The 22,420-nt window shown below is 46.0% G+C and overlaps 1 protein-coding gene across 1 annotated transcript in view; it reads left to right on the forward strand.

Moving 5' to 3' along the window:
• ccnd2a (cyclin D2, a) overlaps nt 1-22,420 on the forward strand; it is a 204,140-nt gene that overhangs the window by 121,773 nt on the left and 59,947 nt on the right. Inside the window, exon 3 of the mRNA XM_035798210.2 lies at nt 4,098-4,149. The gene's annotated coding sequence lies outside the window, so the exon portion shown is untranslated. The remainder of the gene's footprint in view (nt 1-4,097; nt 4,150-22,420) is intronic.

A 22,420-nucleotide genomic window follows, 5' to 3' on the forward strand; every position in this document is an offset into this window, starting at 1 on the left:
GAGCGACATTCCAGTCACCCTGATAAAGTAGAGCTGTCTTGATCTCTTCGTTTAGAGATGAGGGGCCCAGAGAATGAGGATTGGGGAAAATTAGTTCACAGCATTGTTCACAGCATTGTTCACAGCATTGTTCACAGCAATTGTTCACAGCATCGTTCACAGCATCGTTCACAGCATTGTTCACAGCATTGTTCACAGCATTGTTCACAGCATTGTTCACAGCATTGTTCACAGCATTGTTCACAGCATTGTTCACAGCATTGTTCACAGCATCGTTCACAGCATTGTTCACAGCATCGTTCACAGCATTGTTCACAGCATTGTTCACGGCATTTTAGTCATTTAGGAGGCACTCTTGTCCAGAGTGACTTACAGTTCGTGCATTCATCTTAAAATATCACAGTCGTAGTAAGTAAAACATTTTCCTCAACAACGAAGTTCAAATAAAATGAAATTGTATTTGTCACAGGCTTCGTAAACAACAGGTGTAGACTAACAATGAAATGCTTACCTACGGGCCCTTTCCAACAATGCAGAGAGGGAAAAAAGTAAAATAATAACTCAAGTAATAAATGCACAATGCGTGACGATAACTTGGCTTTATACACCAGGTACTAGTACCGAGTCGATGTGCAGGGGTACGAGGTAATTGAGGTAGATATGTACATATAGATAGAGATAAAGTGACTAGGCAACAGGATACATAATAGATAGTAAACATAAACGTATGTGATGAGTCTAAAGAGTTAGTGCAAAAAGGGTCATTGCAGATAGTTAACCAATAGCTACCCGGACTACTTAACTAACTATTTAGCAGTCTGATGTCTGGGGGGTAGAAGCTGTTAAGGGCCCTGTTGGTTCCAGACTTGGTATGTTGGTACCGCTTACCATGTGGTAGCAGAGAGAACATTGTATGACTTGGTGGCTGGAGCTTTGGACAATCTTTTTAGGGCTTTCCTCTGACACCGCCTGGTATAGAGGTCCTGGGTGACAGGGAGTCACCTTGTCCTAGAGAGATTTACATGATTATCAAAACATCACGCCAGGGTAAGACTACACGGAACTTCTGAAAAACCCTATGGGGAAAATGAATGGCGGAAAAGCGATTAGAACCATTTCCCTGTTTGACCGCTAGGTTTTATGGGTAATTTGACTGATACTGTGGTACTCTATGGTGCAGCTGTAGAACTTTTTGAGGATCAGAGGGCCCATTGGTGTGTGTGTGGACAATGATAGTACCTTAGTGATGTGAACACCAAGGAACTTGATGCTCTCGACCTGTGTTCCTTGTAGTCCACGATCAGCTCTTTTGTCTTACCGACGTTGAGGGAGAGGTTGTTGTCCTGGCACTACACTGCCAGGTCTCTGACCTTCTCCCTGTAGGCCAGGGTTCCCCAACCTGCGGCCCTGAAAAGAGTTGTAAAGTACAGAGGAGTTGCTTTATAACCAATAATGCTTTGCCAAGTGCTCAGATTTCAAAGACATTTCTAAATGATAGAAGACGTTTTAAAAAGGGAGCTGGGACAATGGTGGGACTTAAATCCTAGATGTCCCCCTCACCATTTATCTCATCCCATTTCCTGACTCTTGAAGTTGTGGGATCTATTAGTGCACGTTGCCTATTGAAGATCTTTGTGTTCGCACTTTATATTCACTTTGTTTGAAAATAAATGTGTTTTGACAACTGCACGATACATCAGCCCTCCCTCCCTCCTTCCCTCCTTCCCTCATTCCCTCTCCCACTCCTTGCATTCCTTCCAGGTGTAGTGAACCTGGTCTTACTGTTCAATTAAGCTCCTCTTCCTCCTTCTCTCCTCCTCCTGCGATGGATTGGGGGCATTAACTTTCGGATGTAAGCTTAGCTCGCTGACCTGTTTTGGTTGGAGGACCTGAGGCATCGCGGTAGGTAGCGTGGTGGTTAGAGCGTTGGGCCAGTAACCCGAATGTAACTGAAACCCCGAGCTGACATGGTAAAGATCTGCTGTTCTGCCCCTGAACAAGGCAGTTAACTCACTGTGCCCCGGTAGGCCGTCATTGTAAATAAGAATGTGTTCTTAACTGACTTGCCTAGTTAAATAAAAAAATATATAAATCAAATCGCCGGCCCAGATAAACTGATCACTGTTAGGGAAGAACACTATGGTGTGAACATTGTGTGGACAAAAAGATTTGTTCCCAAAACACAAAAACTCTCCAGATGTGTGGATGATTCCATAATGTTTCATTCAGCATGCAAAACACACCCAACTGATATTGCAAGAACGTTCCCAGAACACATTTAATCTGTTCTTTAAAGGTTCCCAGAATATTTCTTTAGGTTGTGCGAATATTGTGGGATTATGACAAGAGATTGGTTCCTAAAACACTCAAACTGACTTTCAGATTTGATTGTATCAGGGTGCAAAAAGCATTCCTTTGATGTTGCAAGAATGTTGACAGAAGAGCCTTTCTGAGTTGTTTGTATAAGTCAGATACTCCGGGCCAACATCAAACATGTAACTATGTTCACGGCATTGGCCTTCCATGGATGTTTATATGACAAATTGTCGACTCTGGTTCATGTCTTGTACAGTGTTCACTCTCACACGCTACAGCTAGCTGCGCTAAAGACGTTGGAAACTAGCTAGAAAGTAGTTTGGCAAAAAAACCAATGTATTACCGTGCTGATCTTCGCTGATGGGGCGTCATCATGTCAGATTTGCCTTCTCTTGTAAAAAGATAAAATACACCAGTGACGAGTGCATGAGGTTTAGCATACGCGACACTGTGACATCATTTGCGTGAGACTAATCGTTGAGTACGGCCATTTGTAACCCCACCCACCTGGACTACTTGGTTCGAGAGGTCAGTACCAGGTATCAAACAGGGCTGAATATCTCACTTGGTTCCAGGAATCAAGCGGGCCTTGGCCAAGTGGAAATGAAATAGGAACTGTGATATTCACTGCACGGCCCCGCAGTGGAAAAGTGTTCTGGGAACATTCTTGTAACATCAGTTGAATGTCTTTTGAGTCTTAAAATAAACATTGTAAAATCTGGACAGTTTGAAACGTATAGAATGATGGCTTGTCCTTCTTAATCAGGGTCATATTCATATAGGGACTAATGTAAAATGAAAACGAATGTTAAGTTCAGGTAGTGCCACCCTGTTTGTGTCTGTTTTCTTCCGTTTGGTGCATAATGAATGCAACTCTGTTCTTGCGTAAGTCGATGCCTCGTTCAAAAACGGTAAACTAGATGGGTTGGGTTTGAGCACTCAGCCATATCACAGTTACACAGGCTAAAACACTGTTCTTCAGATCCAGATTGTGTGAACACATGAGCTCCCAGTCACCCACACAGGGGATTTACAGGTATGATGACTCTGAAAAGTCAGTAGACTACTGGGGAATTCCAATTATACTGAACAAAAATATAAACGCAACATGTCAAGGGTTGGTCACATGTTTCATGAGCTGAAATAAAAGACCCCAGAAATGTTCCATACGCACAAAAAGCTTATTTCGCTCTAAGTTTGTGCACGCATGTATCCTGTTGCCTTGTTTATCCCTATCTATATGTACATATCTACCGCCATTACCTCGTACCCCTGCACATCGACTCGGTACTGGTACCCGGTGTATAAAGCCCAGGACCTCCACTTCACCTGCGGGTTCATCTGAGACCAGCCACCCGGACAGCTGATATAACTGAGGATTATTTCTGTCTGAAATCAAAAAAACTTTTGTGGCGAAAAACTCCTTCTGGTTAGCTAGGCCTGGCTCCCCAGTGGGTGGGCCTATGCCCTCCCAGGTCCACTCTAGTCATGTGAAATCCATAGATTGGGGCCTAATGAATTTATTCCAATTGACTGATTTCCTCATATGAACTGTAACTCAGTAAAATCGTTGAATCTGTTGCATGTTGAGTTTTTTTTTGTTCCAGAGGAATAGGACTTTCCATGTAGTCAACGTCATCAGTCTGATTGATTGGATTCCTCAAGTACAAAGTCTTGAGAATAGTAAACTAAGTTTGAACAGTACTTTATTGGAGTTTATAAGATGGCTGTCAGTCACTCAGTTTATTTAATGGTGCCTTTGTGCTTTGGTGTTGTTCTAGGAGCGTTGGAGCGAGTCAGGAATGGTGGTTGGTCGGGTGTGGCTCATCTCAGGTAAGACTTTTAGCTCTTAGGTAACTCTTAGCTCTTGTGGTTTACGTTGTACATTTGAGGTGCTGCTTTCACATGGGAAGGCGACTGTTTTCAAGGAAGACATTGTAGCACAGCAAGATCTTGGGCTTTTTGGGTAATGCATGTGTTGTGCTGTAAGGAAAAAGTATAAGAAAGATTTCCTGTATCTGCGGATTCTCTCTGGCAATTTGATGAGCATCTGAGAAATATAATATGCTTAAACACCAGACTGTAGTAGTATACGGGAGGTGTAGATGATACAGGATAGAATAAAGTATTGCGTAGTGTTTGTGTGTGTGTGTGTGTGTGTGTGTGTGTGTGTGTGTGTGTGTGTGTGTGTGTGTGTGTGTGTGTGTGTGTGTGTGTGTGTGTGTGTGTGTGTGTGTGTGTGTGTGTGTGTGTGTGTGTGTGTTTTTGTGTGCACGTACTCTAGTACTCTAGTGCACGTGTGTCATTCTACTTCCCAGAGTATACACTGAGTATTCAGTATTCTTAGATACCACCTCGTATCGTTGACTATAGATTGGGGAAGGCTGTTTCTGCACTGTTGTTTTGATTGAAACCTGCTTGTCTGTCTTTCGCTTAGGAATGAGGTTCAAGAGCTTTCGTATAGATCTTTATATCTGTGATCACTAATGGTGGTTTCAAACTAAAATCTAGCATGATTCTCGTCTTCTATCGACAGGGATGGAAAGTTCTGTTCATGTGGAACGTTGTTGGAAATAACAATGAGTGTGTCTATGTGAAATGAAACTGTCTGTATTTTCGATTGTCACTTTACATCATGCGCGAGTGTTAGTAGATAACTATTTCATATTTCCACGAAGCCTACTTGTTCACGAGTCGATAGTGGCTGTCGGCAGATTCTTTTAGTGTACACAGTTAATGAATCGAGAAAGGAATTTCAACACAATCTATATACCCGCTGAGATCTAATTCTTGACTCTGCCAAACCATCACAGAACATTTCAGAGACTCCACAGTCGGTGGTCAATTGATCAATGACAGTAGTCCGATTCGCCAACCGGTGTATTTTTTCATGTCTTGATGGAGGCTGGATTGCATGGGAGCCAGTGCCCACTTTGAAGGTAAAGGTCATATGATAATCTATTAGTGGTCACATATGTTGTTGTCATTTTCACTATCATAAATGATCTGATACCAGCACTGTGTCTTTCTTTCTAAACCACCGAAACTCCACAGGCTTTATTTCCTGTAAATGGCGGTCAGGTGATTTCTGTCCCATCCGCTACTCTCATGTCTCTTTTTTTTTTTTTTACATTTGATGTTATACAGCAGTTATACAGTCTTTTTCAATACATCAAGGACCATTTACTTTAAATAGAAGTGTCCTGAAATAATTTGTCGCTAAATCATTCGCCCGGGTATCAAGCTGATAGGCCTAAGTAAACCTTTGCCGCTTGTCTTTGGGTCATAACATGACAAACAGACACATTCCTAGTATCACAGCATCGCCTGAGTCTCTTGGCGACGAACCGGATTTCTCTTGGACCCTAAGATGAGGGGTCTATGGATGGAGGCATAGGACAGACACCCAGTGTGTCAGGTCATCCCTCAGTGAAGTGGTTCTGCTCAGAGTGACTCGACACTTTGGACATGTGCTAGCACACTTGTGCTCAGATACGTTTCGTTTTTGGATTAGTCTCTGCAGCAGCTGCCTCCCCACAGCTGACTGACCAGGGCTCTAGAACAGAGGTTGAGCTCAGGGTGCTGGACCCCCCCCCCCTTATCTATTCCACACCAGCCACCCTGGGCAGTCACTACTGGGTGATTCCTCACAAAACTGGAACAAAAAAAGCTCAGGATTTTGGGGGGATTTTCACAAGATGTAATCCATAGAAGGGTCCTTTGGAGACCCTTTGACATATATTTTACATTTGCATTTTAAAGCAATTGAGGACTAATGAATTGAAGTTGAAAGATTTGTGCCATTTTGGACATACCCAAGCCTCCTCTAAGACACCATAATGCTTCATCTGTAGATGCTACGGAGCAAAAAATGTCTGTCAAAGGAAGCTGTGAAGTGTAGTGATATGAGTAGTATTTTGATTTCAATAACAATTGTCTTACATTCATTGATGAATATTGAAAATATACCCATTTCTATTTGCCTTTTTTTAATATATATATACAGTATAACGATATATTTTTTTGAAAATAATTTTCTCTGGTCCACTGTGCCAGACTATCTATCTTTCTCTGGTTATCTCATTCCTGACTCTGGGATCCAGTGCTAAAGTCAGAGTTCCAGAAAAGATCAGGATGAGCGGCACCAAGAAAAGGCCCCTCTGTTAGCTGCTCGTCGCGAGCTACACTCTGGTACCACGTCATCATTGACAGACAGTCTGCCAGGTTAGCCCCCGGTTTGTCTGTAGCTCGGTGGCTAAATAAAGGAAACATCTGCTCCTCTGCAGCCCTGCTGGCTGCACTAGATCCAGACAGACAGGGAGGAGGAAGAGTAGCTCGTTGTGCACGTCGGTCGGGTCTGGAGCAACTGTTGCCGTCTTCCCCTCATCCCGCCTCAGCCACCACCAACCCCTCAGTCCCTCCGCCACCACCATAACAGCTGCCGCCCCTGGATCAGTGTAGCGACAACCATCTCTCTCTCTCTCTCTCTCTCTCTCTCTCAGCAAAGACATGCCTCTGCACATGCATACAGCAGTTTAACCCTAGCCCAAGACGTGGCGCTCACTCAGCTGTGCGCGCTTACAAGTGAGTGCGGGTTTTCGCTGTGTGTCTTGACATGGTTAGGTGGGCTCCCGTTAGAACATCGGTTCTCACAATGGAAATCCCCCATTCGATGAGTGTGAGGAGAGAATGAGAGCAGAATGGGGTGATACTCATCCCATTGTAGTCGGTCCACCTTGGACAGGGAGCTACGACACAGGGAGGCTGGCAGAGGGGGAGGAGCTCACAGATTTGAACCGGATAATAGAACATGTCTGGTCGTCTGCAGCAGCAGAATGTCCCTTGGACCTACAGCTGAATTGAGATCAGTTTTGTGTCGTAGTAGAAACGTCTCTTCATTCCTGAGTCAATAGACTCAAAGACGGTTCAACAAGCTTTCAGGAGGCTAATTGCATGTTAAACGTAGAGCCGTAACTCAAACCTGTCAAGATGTGACTTCAGGTAGATCCCTAACCATAGCGAGGGCTATTTTTCTCACAGATCCTTGTCCTAGATATCTGGAACAAATCATTGCTAATAAGCACGTGTAGCTTGTGAATGTGACTAACATGTCTTCTGGGTGATGCACTACATCTAGGCCACTGGGCTGTTCTATACATTACATCCTGGGGGTATGGAGATATGGAGCACAGAGGCTGCGACTGTGAGAATAATACCCAGGGAGGAGGTCACGATCCTGGGAAGGAGTGGCCGTAAAACAGGCCTGTCTTGGAGCTATTGGGTCCTATCCTGTCCACTCGCCCGGGTGGACACAGAAATAAACTAGTGTGGGCTAGTACTCTCTCTGTCTCTCACAGCCTTTAAAATAATAACCCCATCAACTGAAAGGGAAAAGCAAGATCTGTTCTTCCCAGAGATTGTGGTGGGAAGAATCAATGACTTCCTCCTTCTTTCTCCAGGGACGGGGGACAGAGTCGTTGTTCCCTGAGGTCCCATAGTATTAATAGTGCCTCTGATAAGCCAGTGGTGTCACAGCATCTTGAGTTGTTGTGAGAACCTCTTGATATAGAATCAAAGAGATCTTAGGGAATACATTTCCCTGCCTCCTTCCTTCATTTGTTCAGCCCGGTGAGCTGTTCACCATGTCACTCGCACGATACTAGGTCCTCGTCTGCGTTGACAATGCATGACAGACACATGAGTGGTATATCAGGGACAACCTGACACTGGGTATTCTGTTGGGCTGTGACAGATTGAGCCCCGGAGCTCTGGGACAGTTTTAGCCACTTGGTGACATGCTCGGAAGCCAGGGTAGGGTGAGGAACCTGTCTCCGACATTGCTTTGCATCTACCTTTGTCACATACACAGGTCACAAAAGGATAGTTACAGGCTTTCTGCTGTGCAAATGACATATTGGCCCTGAATGCACAGGCAATACTGTAGCAATCAATCAATCAAATGTATTTCTAAAGCCCTTCTTACATCAGCTGATGTCACAAAGTGCTGTACAGAAACCCGGCCTAAAACCCCGAACAGCAAGCAATGCAGGTGTAGAAGCACGGTGGCTAGGAAAAACTCCCTAGGAAGGCAGGAACCTAGGAAGAAACCTAGAGAGGAACCAGGCTCTGAGGGGGGACCAGTCCTCTTCTGGCTGAACCGACCACTCATCATGTGAGTTGACTCGGTTCAATATCCTTTTCACAAAAATACACTAGTTGGATAATAATGCTTGCTGAAAGCTGTCAGAGGGAGTGGAGAACGATTGTGCAGATTTAGAGTCAACTCAACAACAGACCCACTCAGCGTCGGCTTACTGGGGAACTGATTTATGCCAGGGAAAGTGACTTCTTATTGCAGATTTTTCTGAGGTACTTTTTTCAGTGTTGTTTGATAGACTGCCTCAAATAGGTTCCCTGAACAGGGACCATGGGAAAAGAAATTGCTGGAGTTGAGAAATGCTGGGAAAATACTGAGAGACGGACTGCCGTTGGTAGTGGGGCAGGGCATTGTGGGACCGGAGTTTTTGGTCCTCATGCGTGAGTGACTACCCGGTGAAGAGAAAACATGGAGGAATGGATGCGAAACACAGGCCAACTATGACCAGCTGCAATTCCATCTAAGTTCAGTTTCCATCTTGTTATGTTTGCTTGATTTCCTTCAGAGATGAGATGTGCTGCGGTGGGCAAGGTTGCGTTCAGCCGGCTCAATGGGCAGAGTCCCCTGACATGGGCATAGGAGCGGGCGCCCTCATCATGCATACCGACATACCAGGCTGATGGGGGCCGGTCCCAGTGCGAGGGCCAAGCGGGGAGCCCACCCAGGGCAGCGGGCCCTCCCCTGCCCACCTTCCATGTTCCATCAGGGCCCGGCTCAGGATCAAGGGCAGGCCATGTGTCGGGGGACAGCGCTAATGATTGCCTCGGCCATGCCATCCCTTTCATGCCCCGACCCCAGAGTCCACTTTCAGCTAATGCTATTTCCTGTAGATAAGTGCAAACATTCTCCTGTTTCTTTTTTTTTTGTTGTTGTGGTTTTGGGAGGGGTGGGGTGGGGAGGGGAGGGGAGGGGTGGGGTGGGGAGGGGTGAAAATATGTGATTGAGTGGTTGTGGAGCAGGAGTGAATACATGATCCCCTGTGAGATTCCTTCATTACCCGATTTGACATTATTGCACTCGTAGTCTTTCTGAGATGTTTTTGTAAGTGTCCACGGCTCGCTTGCACTGTACTCTACATGCCTGTCTGTCTGTCTGTCTGTCTCAAAGAGCTTCACTGTTAGTAGCCAAAACCTGTTGCCCAGTTGGACCTCCATCGCTCTGTCCGTTAAGTGGCTTAATCAAGCCTGTATTACACGATTATTTTACTCACCCAAGACCTCCAAAATTGTTTCCAGCTTCGAGGGAGATCAGTCGAGATATTCGGCAGGCTTGATGGGAACGGGCCTTCTGGTTTGCTACAGCGCTGTAGCTTGGCCTCCCTTTCAAGTTGAAGCTGGGAAGAGCACAGCACACATATTTCGTAAGCTTTTTATGATCCACATGATGACCCTATATACAGGTCATCCTTATTATGTTCTTGTCCGCTCCTCATTGAAAGCACCAAACACCAAAAATAAATACAAATAGAAAAACTGCAAATGACTTCCTTGTTCAAGAATGTGTGTGTCATCATCAGACGTGCTAACTGAGTGCAGTGAGTTCAAGCTTTGTGAAAATGCTGCGCCACAATGTTGTGCTAATGTCCTCTCTCTCTCTCTCTCTCTCTCTCTCTCCCTGTCTCTCTCTCTCTCTGTCTCTCTCTCTGTCTCTCTCTCTGTCTCTCTCTCTGTCTCTCTCTCTGTCTCTCTCGGTCTCTCTCTGTCTCTCTGTCTCTCTTTCTGTCTCTCTTTCTGTATCTCTCTGTCTCTCTCTCTGTCTCTCTCTGTCTCTCTCTGTCTCGCTCTGTCTCTCTCTCTCTGTCTCTCTCTCTCTCTCTGTCTCTGTCTCTCTCTCTCTCTCTCTCTCTCTCTCTCTCTCTCTCTCTCTCTCTCTCTCTCTCTCTCTCTCTCTCTCTCTCTCTTCTCTCTCTCTCTCTCTCTCTCTCTCTCTTTCTAACAGTCTGTCTGCTAACTGGGGATATCTGAGGGCAGGGGAAGCGGGTCAGGCACATCCGTCCACGTGCCCCTGCGATCCCAATCATTCATAAATCCACCAGCCGGCCAGATTCATATCCTCATCAGACCCGCCATCCGTCTATTATCTGTCTCTTTCTCTGGCTCGCTCTCTCTTTCTCTGTCTCTGTCTCGCTCTGTCTCTCTCTGTCTCGCTCTCTGTCTCGCTCTCTCTCTCTCTGTCTCTCTCTTTTTGCCTCTCTCTCTCTGCCTCTCTCTTTGCCTCTCTCTCTCTTTGCCTCTCTCTCTCTGCCTCTCTCTCTCGCTCTCTCTTTGCCTCTCTCTCTCTCTTTTTGCCTCTCTCTCTCTACCTCTCTCTTTGCCTCTCTCTCTCTGCCTCTCTCTCTCGCTCTCCCTTTGCCTCTCTCTCTCTGCCTCTCTCTCTCTCTCTCTTTTTGCCTCTCTCTCTCTACCTCTCTACCTCTCTCTTTGCCTCTCTCTCTCTGCCTCTCTCTCTCGCTCTCCCTTTGCCTCTCTCTCTCTCTGCCTCTCTCTCGCTCTCTTTGCTTCTCTCTCTCTGCCTCTCTCTTTCAATTTCAATTTAAGGGGCTTTATTGGCATGGGAAACATATGTTTACATTTCCAACGTGAAATAAACAATAAAAAATTAACAGTAAACATTACACTTACAAACGTTCCAAAATAATAAAGACATTTCAAATGACATAGTGTGTCTATATATACAGTGTTGTAGTAATGTCAAATAGTTAGAGTACAAAATGGAAAATAAACATCAAATCAAATCAAATGTATTTATATAGCCCTTCGTACATCAGCTGATATCTCAAAGTGCTGTACAGAAACCCAGCCTAAAACCCCAAACAGCAAGCAATGCAGGTGTAGAAGCACGGTGGCTAGAAAAAACTCCCTAGAAAGGCCAAAACCTAGGAAGAAACCTAGAGAGGAACCAGGCTATGTGGGGTGGCCAGTCCTCTTCTGGCTGTGCCGGGTGGAGATTATAACAGAACATGGCCAAGATGTTCAAATGGACCTCCAACATAAATCTAGGTTGTATTTACAATGGTGTTTGTTCTTTGGGGCGGCAGGGTAGCCTAGTGGTTAGAGCGTTGGACTAGTAACCCGGAAAGGTTGCAAGTTCAAACCCCCGAGCTGACAAGGTACAAATCTGTCGTTCTGCCCCTGAACAGGCAGTTAACCCACTAGGCCGTATTTGAAAATGACTTGCCTGGTTAAATAAAGGTAAAATACAATTCACTGGTTGCCCTTTTATTGTAGTAACATGTCTCTCTCTTTCTCTCTGCCTATCTCTATCTCTCTTTGCCTCTACCTCTCTGCCTATCTCTATCTTTCTTTGCCTCTACCTCTCTGCCTATCTCTTTCTCTCTCTGCCTATCTCTATCTCTCTGCCTATCTCTATCTCTCTTTGCCTCTACCTCTCTGCCTATCTCTATCTCTCTTTGCCTCTACCTCTCTGCCTATCTCTTTCTCTCTCTGCCTATCTCTATCTCTCTTTGCCTCTACCTCTCTGCCTATCTCTATCTCTCTTTGTCTCTACCTCTCTGCCTATCTCTTTCTCTCTCTGCCTTTCTCTATCTCTCTGCCTATCTCTATCTCTCTTTGCCTCTACCTCTCTGCCTATCTCTATCTCTCTTTGCCTCTACCTCTCTGCCTATCTCTATCTCTCTTTGCCTCTAGCTCTCTGCCTATCTCTTTCTCTCTCTGCCTATCTCTATCTCTCTGCCTATATCTATCTCTCTTTGCCTCTACCTCTCTGCCTATCTCTATCTCTCTTTGCCTCTACCTCTCTGCCTATCTCTTTCTCTCTCTGCCTATCTCTATCTCTCTGCCTATCTCTATCTCTCTTTGCCTCTTCTGCCTATCTCTATCTCTCTTTGCCTCTACCTCTCTGCCTATCTCTTTCTCTCTCTGCCTATCTCTATCTCTCTGCCTATCTCTATCTCTCTTTGCCTCTACCTCTCTGCCTATCTCTATCTCTCTTTGCCTCTACCTCTCTGCCTATCTCTATCTCTCTTTGCCTCTACCTCTCTGCCTATCTCTATCTCTCTTTGCCTCTAGCTCTCTGCCTATCTCTTTCTCTCTCTGCCTATCTCTATCTCTCTGCCTATCTCTATCTCTCTTTGCCTCTACCTCTCTGCCTATCTCTATCTCTCTTTGCCTCTACCTCTCTGCCTATCTCTTTCTCTCTCTGCCTATCTCTATCTCTCTGCCTATCTCTATCTCTCTTTGCCTCTACCTCTCTGCCTATCTCTATCTCTCTTTGCCTCTACCTCTCTGCCTATCTCTATCTCTCTTTGCCTCTACCTCTCTGCCTATCTCTTTCTCTCTCTGCCTATCTCTATCTCTCTGCCTATCTCTATCTTTCTTTGCCTCTACCTCTCTGCCTATCTCTATCTCTCTGCCTATCTCTATCTCTCTCTGCCTCTCTCTCTCTGCCCCTCTCTGCCAATCTCTATCTCTCCCTGACTCTCTCTCTCTGCCTCTCTTTCTCTGCCTCCCTCTCTGTCCCCCCTCCACACACTCTCTGTCTCTCTGGCTATTACACAGGAATTGTTGTCACACCCCTCAGGGACAGCACCTTGTACTGGTGACAGCTCTATCTTTCTCTATATTCTCTCTCCCCCTCCCTTGCTCTCTCTCTCTCTATTTTTTCTCTGTGTTTCTCTCTTTCTTTCTCAGTGTTTCTCTCTCTTTGCCTATCTCTCTCTCTGCCTCTCTCCCTCTCTCTTTCTCTCTCTGCCTCTCTCTCTGCCTCTCTCCCTCTCTCTTTCTCTCTCTGCCTCGCTCTCAGCCTCTCTTTCTCTGCCTCTCCCTCTCTGCCCCCCTTCCTCCACACACTCTGTCTCTGGCTATTACACAGGAATTGTTGTCACACCCCTCTGGGACAGCACCTTGTACTGGTGACAGCTCTCTTTCTCTATATTCTCTCTCTACCTTGCTCTCTCTCGTTTCTCTGTTTCTCTCCATCTTTCTTTCTCAGTGTTTCTCTCTCTTTCTTTCTCTGTTTCTCTCTGTGTTCCCCTGTATTCTATTTTCTCTCTCTGTGTCTCTTGTCTGCTTGCTTGCACAGTGCAGCCAGAGTGAAATTCCCCCTAAGTCATCTAGCAGAGATTCCACTTCTCAGCAGCCCTAACTCACCAGAATGTAAATAGAGCAGAGTTTTTCACATTACTTCACCGCTTATTTTTAGTCGCAGAACAAGAGCAGTCAAGGATGTGCCTCTGCAAGCCCACGTCTTATCAGCAAAAAGGAAAACGCACACAACAACAAAAAATAAAATTATAAATCAAACAAAACATGAATACCCTCACATAGGAAGTGATGCACTGATGTAGCCTCATGGTAACTGTAGCTGGCCAATTATAGCAGAGGGGGAAAATTGCTCTCTCTCTCTCTCTTACGTCACAGATGCTCATGTATTCTTAGTATGGCACCAATGTTACGTGTCAACTTTACTATGGGATATTCCCATCTAGAGAGGTTTTTAGAAGTGTGTGAAAGCGGTGTTATATAGGACGAGTAGTTGGGTGTGATCAATATGACTTCTCTGTCATAGATGGGTCCACGTCGTACTGGATACAGTATCTGTGCTGCCTTGCAGTTGGGCTGGGGCCAAGACCATGGAAGGGGGAGGGCCAGGTCCTGCAGGCTAGAGGTGGCTCCCTACCTGGTCTCCTTCCGGCAGGATTGCCTTCAGCTGCAGCCCTGCACCCTGGAGACACCATGGACTGAGGCTAGGCATCTCTCTACCTGGCAGTGAATACTCAGCCCCCCCCTTTGCTCTCACTGAGGTTGGGTCCCAAATGGAATCCTATTCCCTTTATAGCACACTGCTTTTGATCAGGACCCACAGTGCATTATATGGGAATGGTGGTGCCATTTGGGACCTAGCCGCTGGCTCTCACCAAAGAAAGGCCTTTTTCCAGCTCATTCTCCGATCCACTTTCTCATCTGTGCACCTCAACGACAAAGCCAAGGGAAAGAAAAGAGATCAATTCTTGGCCACCGTTATTTCTCTCCCTCCGACTTCCTCGTTTTGCAGAAGTAGAGGATTGTGACTGAGACTGAAGCAAGCTTTTACATTTGTCCGTTTGACTTTTACAGGTGTGACTTCAAATCGACAACGCCGCCCAGTGTGTTAGAGCTGTTTCCTGTGTTGTCATCTAGGTGAACGACTGGTTCTTAGAAGCAAACTATGTATTTGCGCTTACCTGAATAATAATATATGCCATTTAGCTGACGCTTTTATCCAAAGCGACTGTCATGTTCATACATTCTAGAAGGGTGGTCCCGGGAATCGACCCACTACCCTGGCGTTGCGCCATGCTCTACCAACTGAGCCACAGAAGGACCACACCGTTTCAGGAGGTGCGGGTTCCACGGCCTGGGTTTAGATGGCTGCATTGACTCGGTGGAGGTGGAGACGGGCCCTTTGTTTGAGATGGAGAAAATCGCGGTGGTGAAGCGTCCTAGTTCAACGCTGCCATTCAAAGTGGTGACTCAGGGAAATTCCCACTGTCTGGTTGACACTTGACTTATGGTGCGTGAGCCCTGAGACAATTTCTCAGCCACAGAAACAGTGAGTCAGTCCGTTGCAAATTGGAACCCGGTACCGAATTACACTTTTCATTTGATGGACTGGACAGTTTTGAAATGAGCAGTAGTACTGTTTCTTACACGATCCTGTCTATTTGTCCTCCAGTTGTTTGGGCTTGAGCTACACACACCTCCTGCTTGGTGGTGTCCCCTCTCACACAGCCAGTCTCTCTATAGTGAGAGGGTCCAGTGGAGTGGATCAGCTCCAGCTACTTCCTGCTTGGCGGTGTCCCCTCTCACACAGCCAGTCTCTCTATAGTGAGAGGGTCCAGTGGAGTGGATCAGCTCCAGCTACTTCCTGCTTGGTGGTGTCCCCTCTCACACAGCCAGTCTCTCTATAGTGAGAGGGTCCAGTGGAGTGGATCAGCTCCAGCTACTTCCTGCTTGGTGGTGTCCCCTCTCACACAGCCAGTCTCTCTATAGTGAGAGGGTCCAGTGGAGTGGATCAGCTCCAGCTACTTCCTGCTTGGTGGTGTCCCCTCTCACACAGCCAGTCTCTCTATAGTGAGAGGGTCCAGTGGAGTGGATCAGCTCCAGCTACTTCCTGCTCCCCTCTCACACAGCCAGTCTCTCTATAGTGAGAGGGTCCAGTGGAGTGGATTAGCTCCAGCTACTTCCTGCTGTCCCCTCTCACACAGCCAGTCTCTATAGTGAGAGGGTCCAGTGGAGTGGATCAGCTCCAGCTACTTCCTGCTTGGTGGTGTCCCCTCTCACACAGCCAGTCTCTCTATAGTGAGAGGGTCCAGTGGAGTGGATCAGCTCCAGCTACTTCCTGCTTGGTGGTGTCCCCTCTCACACAGCCAGTCTCTCTATAGTGAGAGGGTCCAGTGGAGTGGATCAGCTCCAGCTACTTCCTGCTTGGTGGTGTCCCCTCTCACACAGCCAGTCTCTCTATAGTGAGAGGGTCCAGTGGAGTGGATCAGCTCCAGCTACTTCCTGCTTGGTGGTGTCCCCTTTCACACAGCCAGTCTCTCTTTAGTGAGAGGGTCCAGTGGAGGGCATCAGCTCCAGCTACTTCCTGCTTGGTGGTGTCCCCTCTCACACAGCCAGTCTCTCTATAGTGAGAGGGTCCAGTGGAGGGCATCAGCTCCAGCTAAGATAACTCTTTGACACTTCCCTTCCTCTCTGGTAGCTGGATGGGCTGGAGATGCTGCTTCCTTCCCCCTGATACAGAGAGAGGCCCCTGGGGGCCGGTCGTGTCCTGTAGAGGGGGATGCTGCTACTGTACCAAAGCAACAATGAGGAGGACTGCTCTGCTTCCTGCTCTCCTCCTGGAACCACAGAGATTATATCATGCCTGTGTGTTTGGAAGGGAGACGGACAGGACCATTACCAAAGCGGAGGTGCGTTCACTTGGTGAGGCCAGCCTCAGGCCTCCAGAAGGCTTTGATCAGCCCAGCCCTCTGCTCTGCCTCCAGTAGGGCAGGGAAATATCTTATTTTAGAAACATAGATGATTCTTTCCCCCTTCACAATCTAATAAAGCAATGAAAGTAATAAAGTGAATTAAGTCCTCGGCTGAATGTGCCTCACAAGAGCTCTTTATATCTATCTGCAGTAAGTATGGGGCCCAGGGTTGGCAGCATGCGCTGCTGGCTGCACACAGGAAGCTCGACAGTCTCCAGCAATGCAAACCAGCTCTGTTTAACTCTGTGCAGCAATACCAGCAAGCCATCCATATACTTTCCCTGGGCCGCTTTGATGTTGAGCACTTTTCAACGCACTTTCATCTCCAACTGAAAGGCATCCATTTCCTCCGTCGTTCTCTGGAGGTTGTAGAACGAGGGAGAGAAACGCTGGTGTGGTGAAGGAAGGGAAGTAGGAAGAAAAAAATGCCTGCCTGGCTGAGAGTGGTTTGAGCACGTGCAAGGCCGCGCTGCCGGAGCAGCCAGAGAGAGTGATCGCATCGAGGGCCGCAGAGGAATCTCTCTCTCTCTCTCTATCTCTGAGGCCTTTTCTTGGAAGGAGGATACAGTGAGTCCCGATGTAGCTACAGTACTTTACTGTCTCTGTGCTGTGCTCTCTGGCCACCCCATTGAACTGCCAGCTAGTAATCAATTATAAGCCTTGTCATTGGGGGCCCTGGGCACAGCAGCTGGCCGCTGGAAGCAGCAGCAGTCCTGAGTTCCACAGCCTCTTAGCCAATCAGCTGCCTCCAGCTGTCCACCCGGCACCCTCACCATTCAGAGTGCTGCTGTGGCCGCTGCTGCTGACTGTTCCTTTTTCAGTGTTTCCTTCCTAAATGATCCACTGCACAGACACATCCGCCCCTGGCTGTGACCGAACCGCCTCGCCGACATTGTTCCTCCCCAAAATGCTCTACCCTGCCTTCTCTTGTTTTTTTTCCCTTCCGTCTGCATTTCCTCTTTGTCTCTCTCTCTCTCTCTTTATCCTTTTAACCTTTCCTCCACCTCCTTCTCCTCTCTCCTTCATGTCCTCACTGTCTCTGTTCTGTCAGCCTACCTCTGCCTTTCTCTCTTTGTTGTTCACTCTGTCTCAATCTTTCTCTCGATTTAAAGTTATACCTCGTTTGGAATCAGCTTGCATATTTTTTCTCAGAGAGCAAGTTCTTTGCTGACTCTTTCTGGGTGTTTAGTCCCAGGTGTCTGTGAGGAGGGGATTTACATGTTTTTAGGACAGCAAGAGAGGAGAGAGAGGAGAGCGAGAGAGGGGAGAGCGAGAGAGGGAGAGAGTGAGAGAGGAGTGACAGAGAGGAGAGAGAGTGAGAGAGGAGTGACAGAGAGGAGAGAGAGTGAGAAAGAGAGAGAGAAGTGAGACGAAAGAGAGAGAGGCATGCTGACAGATCAAAGGGCCTACCTTTAAAATGATCTGAAAGAGTCCGGCATTAGCATCCATCAGGGTACCTTAAAAACTCTCTGGTCAGTCCAGGGTGGCTGAGGGCCCCCCAAAGTGAAAACCAGTCTGGAGAGGAGAGGCTGGGGGGCTGAGAGAGGGAGAGAGAGAACAAATAACAGGCAACTGGTCCATACAGAAAATATTTGAGGAATGGAGGAAAATTCCCACAACACACGGTTGTCGTTTTATTTTGGTATCCCCCCTCCTTTGTTTTTTTATTTGGTTTTTCGTCGTCTTCATGGTGTTGAGTCTACGGTATCACCATCTGTGCACCATCTCCGCTCAGCTCACCAGTCCAGAATGTCATTACCCCACCCTTTAGGCTCTAGACGTAGGGTCATGTCTGTGTCTGGGGACGAGATGGGAGGGGGGTAGAAAGGGGTCCACACAGTTCTGCTCCACACAATTCAAGGTATTGCTGTGGTCTTTAAGGGACAATTTCCCAGGCCCAGATTTAACCAACATTGGATGATCATAGTTATGCAAAGCTGCTTTTTTTGTACAGGAATACGCTTCAACCGATTCTGCTCGACATAGATCTTGATTAGAACTGCGTTCAACATCAGTCCCTGAAACGTAACATTTGTTTCCTTATTCAATTACCAATAGCTCATCCATTGCATACAGTGTGATAAAGGAATGCTATATTCACAGCCATTAGTTATGATCTATAGATTGTAAGGAAGTCTTGGCACAAGAAACATGCTGCATTTTCATTCTACTTTGCCCTCTGCATGGAGTCAACCCTTACACACATGCATGCACAACCCCCCCCATCTCTCTCTCTATCTCTTGCACACTGGATGCCTGTCCCACTGTGCAGACTGCTGAAATGTGTGGCAGCTCTGACCAGCCTGCGTGCTGGACGGCTGCATGCCACTCTCCTTGTAATGGATGTCCACAGCGTTTGTTGCTTGGCGCTCCGCTGTCCGACTGAGGATGAGTTCCTTCACTGTTTAGGGAAGAGGATGTGATCTCATCCGTTAAAAATCCAACCTATGTCGCTTGCTGCTCATGACTTAATCCAGTCTTCTCTTTTGTGCAGAGAACCCTTCTCTCTCTTTATCTCTATCCTTCCCTCTCGTGCTGCCTCTTTTCCTAGTTCCTGTCTGTACTGTAACAAATAGAGCAGAGTAATGTTGCACGGCTCCCTTGCTGGTGGTTCTTGGTGTGTCTAAGGATACGCTTTGGTGGGCAGAGGATGTAGGCTACCGTAGGTGTGCAGAGGAAACTTTTGTTGATGATTTTAATGACCCGCTATATAGTGTTGTTCACTCTACTGTCCTGCACTCTACTGTACTCTACTGTAGTGTCCTGTACTCTACTGTCCTGCACTCTACTGTACTCTACTGTAGTGTCCTGTACTCTACTGTAGTGTCCTGTACTCTACTGTAGTGTCCTGTACTCTACTGTACTGTTTTGTACTCTACTGTAGTGTTTTGTACTCTACTGTAGTGTCCTGTACTCTACTGTAGTGTTTTGTACTCTACTGTAGTGTCCTGTACCCTGCTGTAGTGTTTTGTACTCTACTGTAGTGTCCTGTACTCTACTGTAGTGTCCTGTACTCTACTGTACTGTTTTGTACTCTACTGTAGTGTCCTGTACTCTGCTGTAGTGTTTTGTACTCTACTGTAGTGTCCTGTACTCTACTGTAGTGTCATGTACTCTACTGTAGTGTCCTGTACTCTACTGTACTGTTTTGTACTCTACTGTAGTGTCCTGTACTCTGCTGTAGTGTTTTGTACTCTACTGTAGTGTCCTGTACTCTACTGTACTGTTTTGTACTCTACTGTAGTGTCCTGTACTCTATTGTAGTGTTTTGTACTCTACTGTAGTGTCCTGTACTCTACTGTAGTGTTTGGTACTCTACTGTAGTGTCCTGTACTCTACTGTACTGTTTTGTACTCTACTGTAGTGTCCTGTACTCTGCTGTAGTGTCCTGTACTCTACTGTAGTGTTTGGTACTCTACTGTAGTGTCCTGTACTCTACTGTAGTGTCCTGTACTGTACTGTTTTGTACTCTACTGTAGTGTCCTGTACTCTGCTGTAGTGTTTTGTACTCTACTGTAGTGTCCTGTACTCTACTGTACTGTTTTGTACTCTACTGTAGTGTCCTGTACTCTACTGTAGTGTCCTGTACTCTACTGTAGTGTCCTGTACTCTACTGTACTGAGCAGCACTGTATCTCAATCTTATTCTGTGACCTTCACAATCCCAACTGTGTTTTTGCAACAGTGTAAGTGGCTAAGTTGTAACGGCCCTGTGTCTCTGGTTGACTAACGACCCCAAATGACACTGGACAGCATGCCGTTCATTGTTCATTACACTTGGTAAACCGAGTAGTTTTTTGGGACGCAAACTTACCAAAACCAACTAATCTCTCGAATGGATTATTAGAGCATCTGTTATTGTTTTTAACTGGTTCTTTCTTATGCACGATGTGGAGTCCACATGTGCAAAGGACATTCGTTGTGGGCTGAGCAATAAGTATTTTTTGGCATTGAAAAACAGGAACGTTTGTTAATGCTTTTCATTCATTATTAGCCTAGTAATGCTACGCTAGGGTGCATTAGCTACCAGTGTGTGCGAGCTAATGACATGTGAACATATGGGACAGCCCTGAGCTTTAATACTAAAGACTGCTGACAGGACCAGTGTTCAACACTCAGTCGTTTTTTGTTATTAAAAACTGTTATTTTTTTACAGACTTAATCAACAGGCTGTCTCTCTATCTGTTGGCTCTCTCCTATGTGCCCCCCACACTCTGGTCCAGCTACCAGCCATGCAATGCCATCCCTTCATACACTGCCTTACTTGTCACCAATTGTCAGGGCAGCTGTCTGTGAGCAGCAAATGATTGTGGCACGTCATAACTCAAGCCCACAAAAGAGAGGGATAGCGCTGCTGGGATGGGGTACGCCAGCTTGTGTTTCCTGGCTAAGGAGCAAAGGGACTCTGTCAGTCAGCCTGGGTCACAGATATATGGGGCAGCAGATGCACCAGACAGAAACACTGCACTGCTGAGGCACAACACCACCAGTGACGGGGACCGACTCTAATCTCCAGTCCCCCCTAGACCAGCCGTGCACCCCCCCACACACCCACACACCCACCCACACACACACACCTGTGCCCCCTAGACCAGTAGTCTGCTGCCCAGAGGGTCTCCCCCATGGGTGAGAGTTTTACTAGACAGTGATGAAGGGTGCAGGTTGCGATTAAAGAGGGCAGACGGATCAGGAGGAGGTTGTAAAGATAAAGAAACCAAAAGATGAGAGGTGGGACCAAGTGACTATTTTTCGTGTCACAAGCATGTCTCAAGGTCTCAAGTCTCAAGTCAGGTCCAAGTCGTGCTTTCTAAGAGCGAGTCAAGTCAAGTTAAAAAGAAATCTATACATGCAACGACTTGTTCAACTACAAATCTTTGTCTATTTATTGAGGCTACTGGATAGCTCTTTTCATTATTTTGTCTACAACACGTTTTGGTTATGTAATAAAACATTTGAACTACAAAGTCCAAATGCAAGTTTCATAATTAAATGATCAATTTCTACCAATTTTGACATACCAAAAGACCAGTAAGCCAATGCTAGTAATTGCTGCTTGAAGCTCCATTGCTGGTGAGCTTGCACATTTTTTTGGGAGCTGCATATTTATTTATGGTAATCCTCTCTCCCTACAATTTGATGTTTGCACTGAACCTGATCCTATCAGCAAATCAAAAATCTGTTCGCTAGCTCAGTGAATCTCAAACTTTTTGACCCCCGTCACCCAAAAACGAGTGGTTCAAAGCTTGATAGAATATGTTACATCTTCATCCCTTAAGTATGGAAGGCTGTGCAATGTTACAGCTATATTTAGACATATAGCTAGTACCATCACTGAGGTATATAATTAATGTTACAGCTATCTTTAGACATATAGCTAGTACCATCACTGAGGTATATAACTAATGTTACAGCTATCTTTAGACATATAGCTAGTACCATCACTGAGGTATATAATTAATATTACAGTTATCTTTAGACATATAGCTAGTACCATCACTGAGGTATATAACTAATGTTACAGCTATATTTAGACATATAGCCAGTACCATCACTGAGGTATATAACTAATGTTACAGATATATTTAGACATATAGCTAGTACCATCACTGAGGTATATAACTAATGTTACAGCTATCTTTAGACATATAGCTAGTACCATCACTGAGGTATATAATTAATATTACAGTTATCTTTAGACATATAGCTAGTACCATCACTGAGGTATATAATTAATGTTACAGCTATATTTAGACATATAGCCAGTACCATCACTGAGGTATATAATTAATGTTACAGCTATCTTTAGTCATATAGCCAGTACCATCACTGAGGTATATAACTAATGTTACAGCTATATTTAGACATATAGCTAGTACCATCACTGAGGTATATAATTAATGTTACAGCTATCTTTAGTCATATAGCTAGTACCATCACTGAGGTATATAATTAATGTTACAGCTATCTTTAGTCATA

The sequence above is a fragment of the Oncorhynchus keta genome, chromosome 22 (genome assembly GCF_023373465.1).
Source record: "Oncorhynchus keta strain PuntledgeMale-10-30-2019 chromosome 22, Oket_V2, whole genome shotgun sequence".
In the NCBI taxonomy this organism is placed as follows: domain Eukaryota; kingdom Metazoa; phylum Chordata; class Actinopteri; order Salmoniformes; family Salmonidae; genus Oncorhynchus; species Oncorhynchus keta.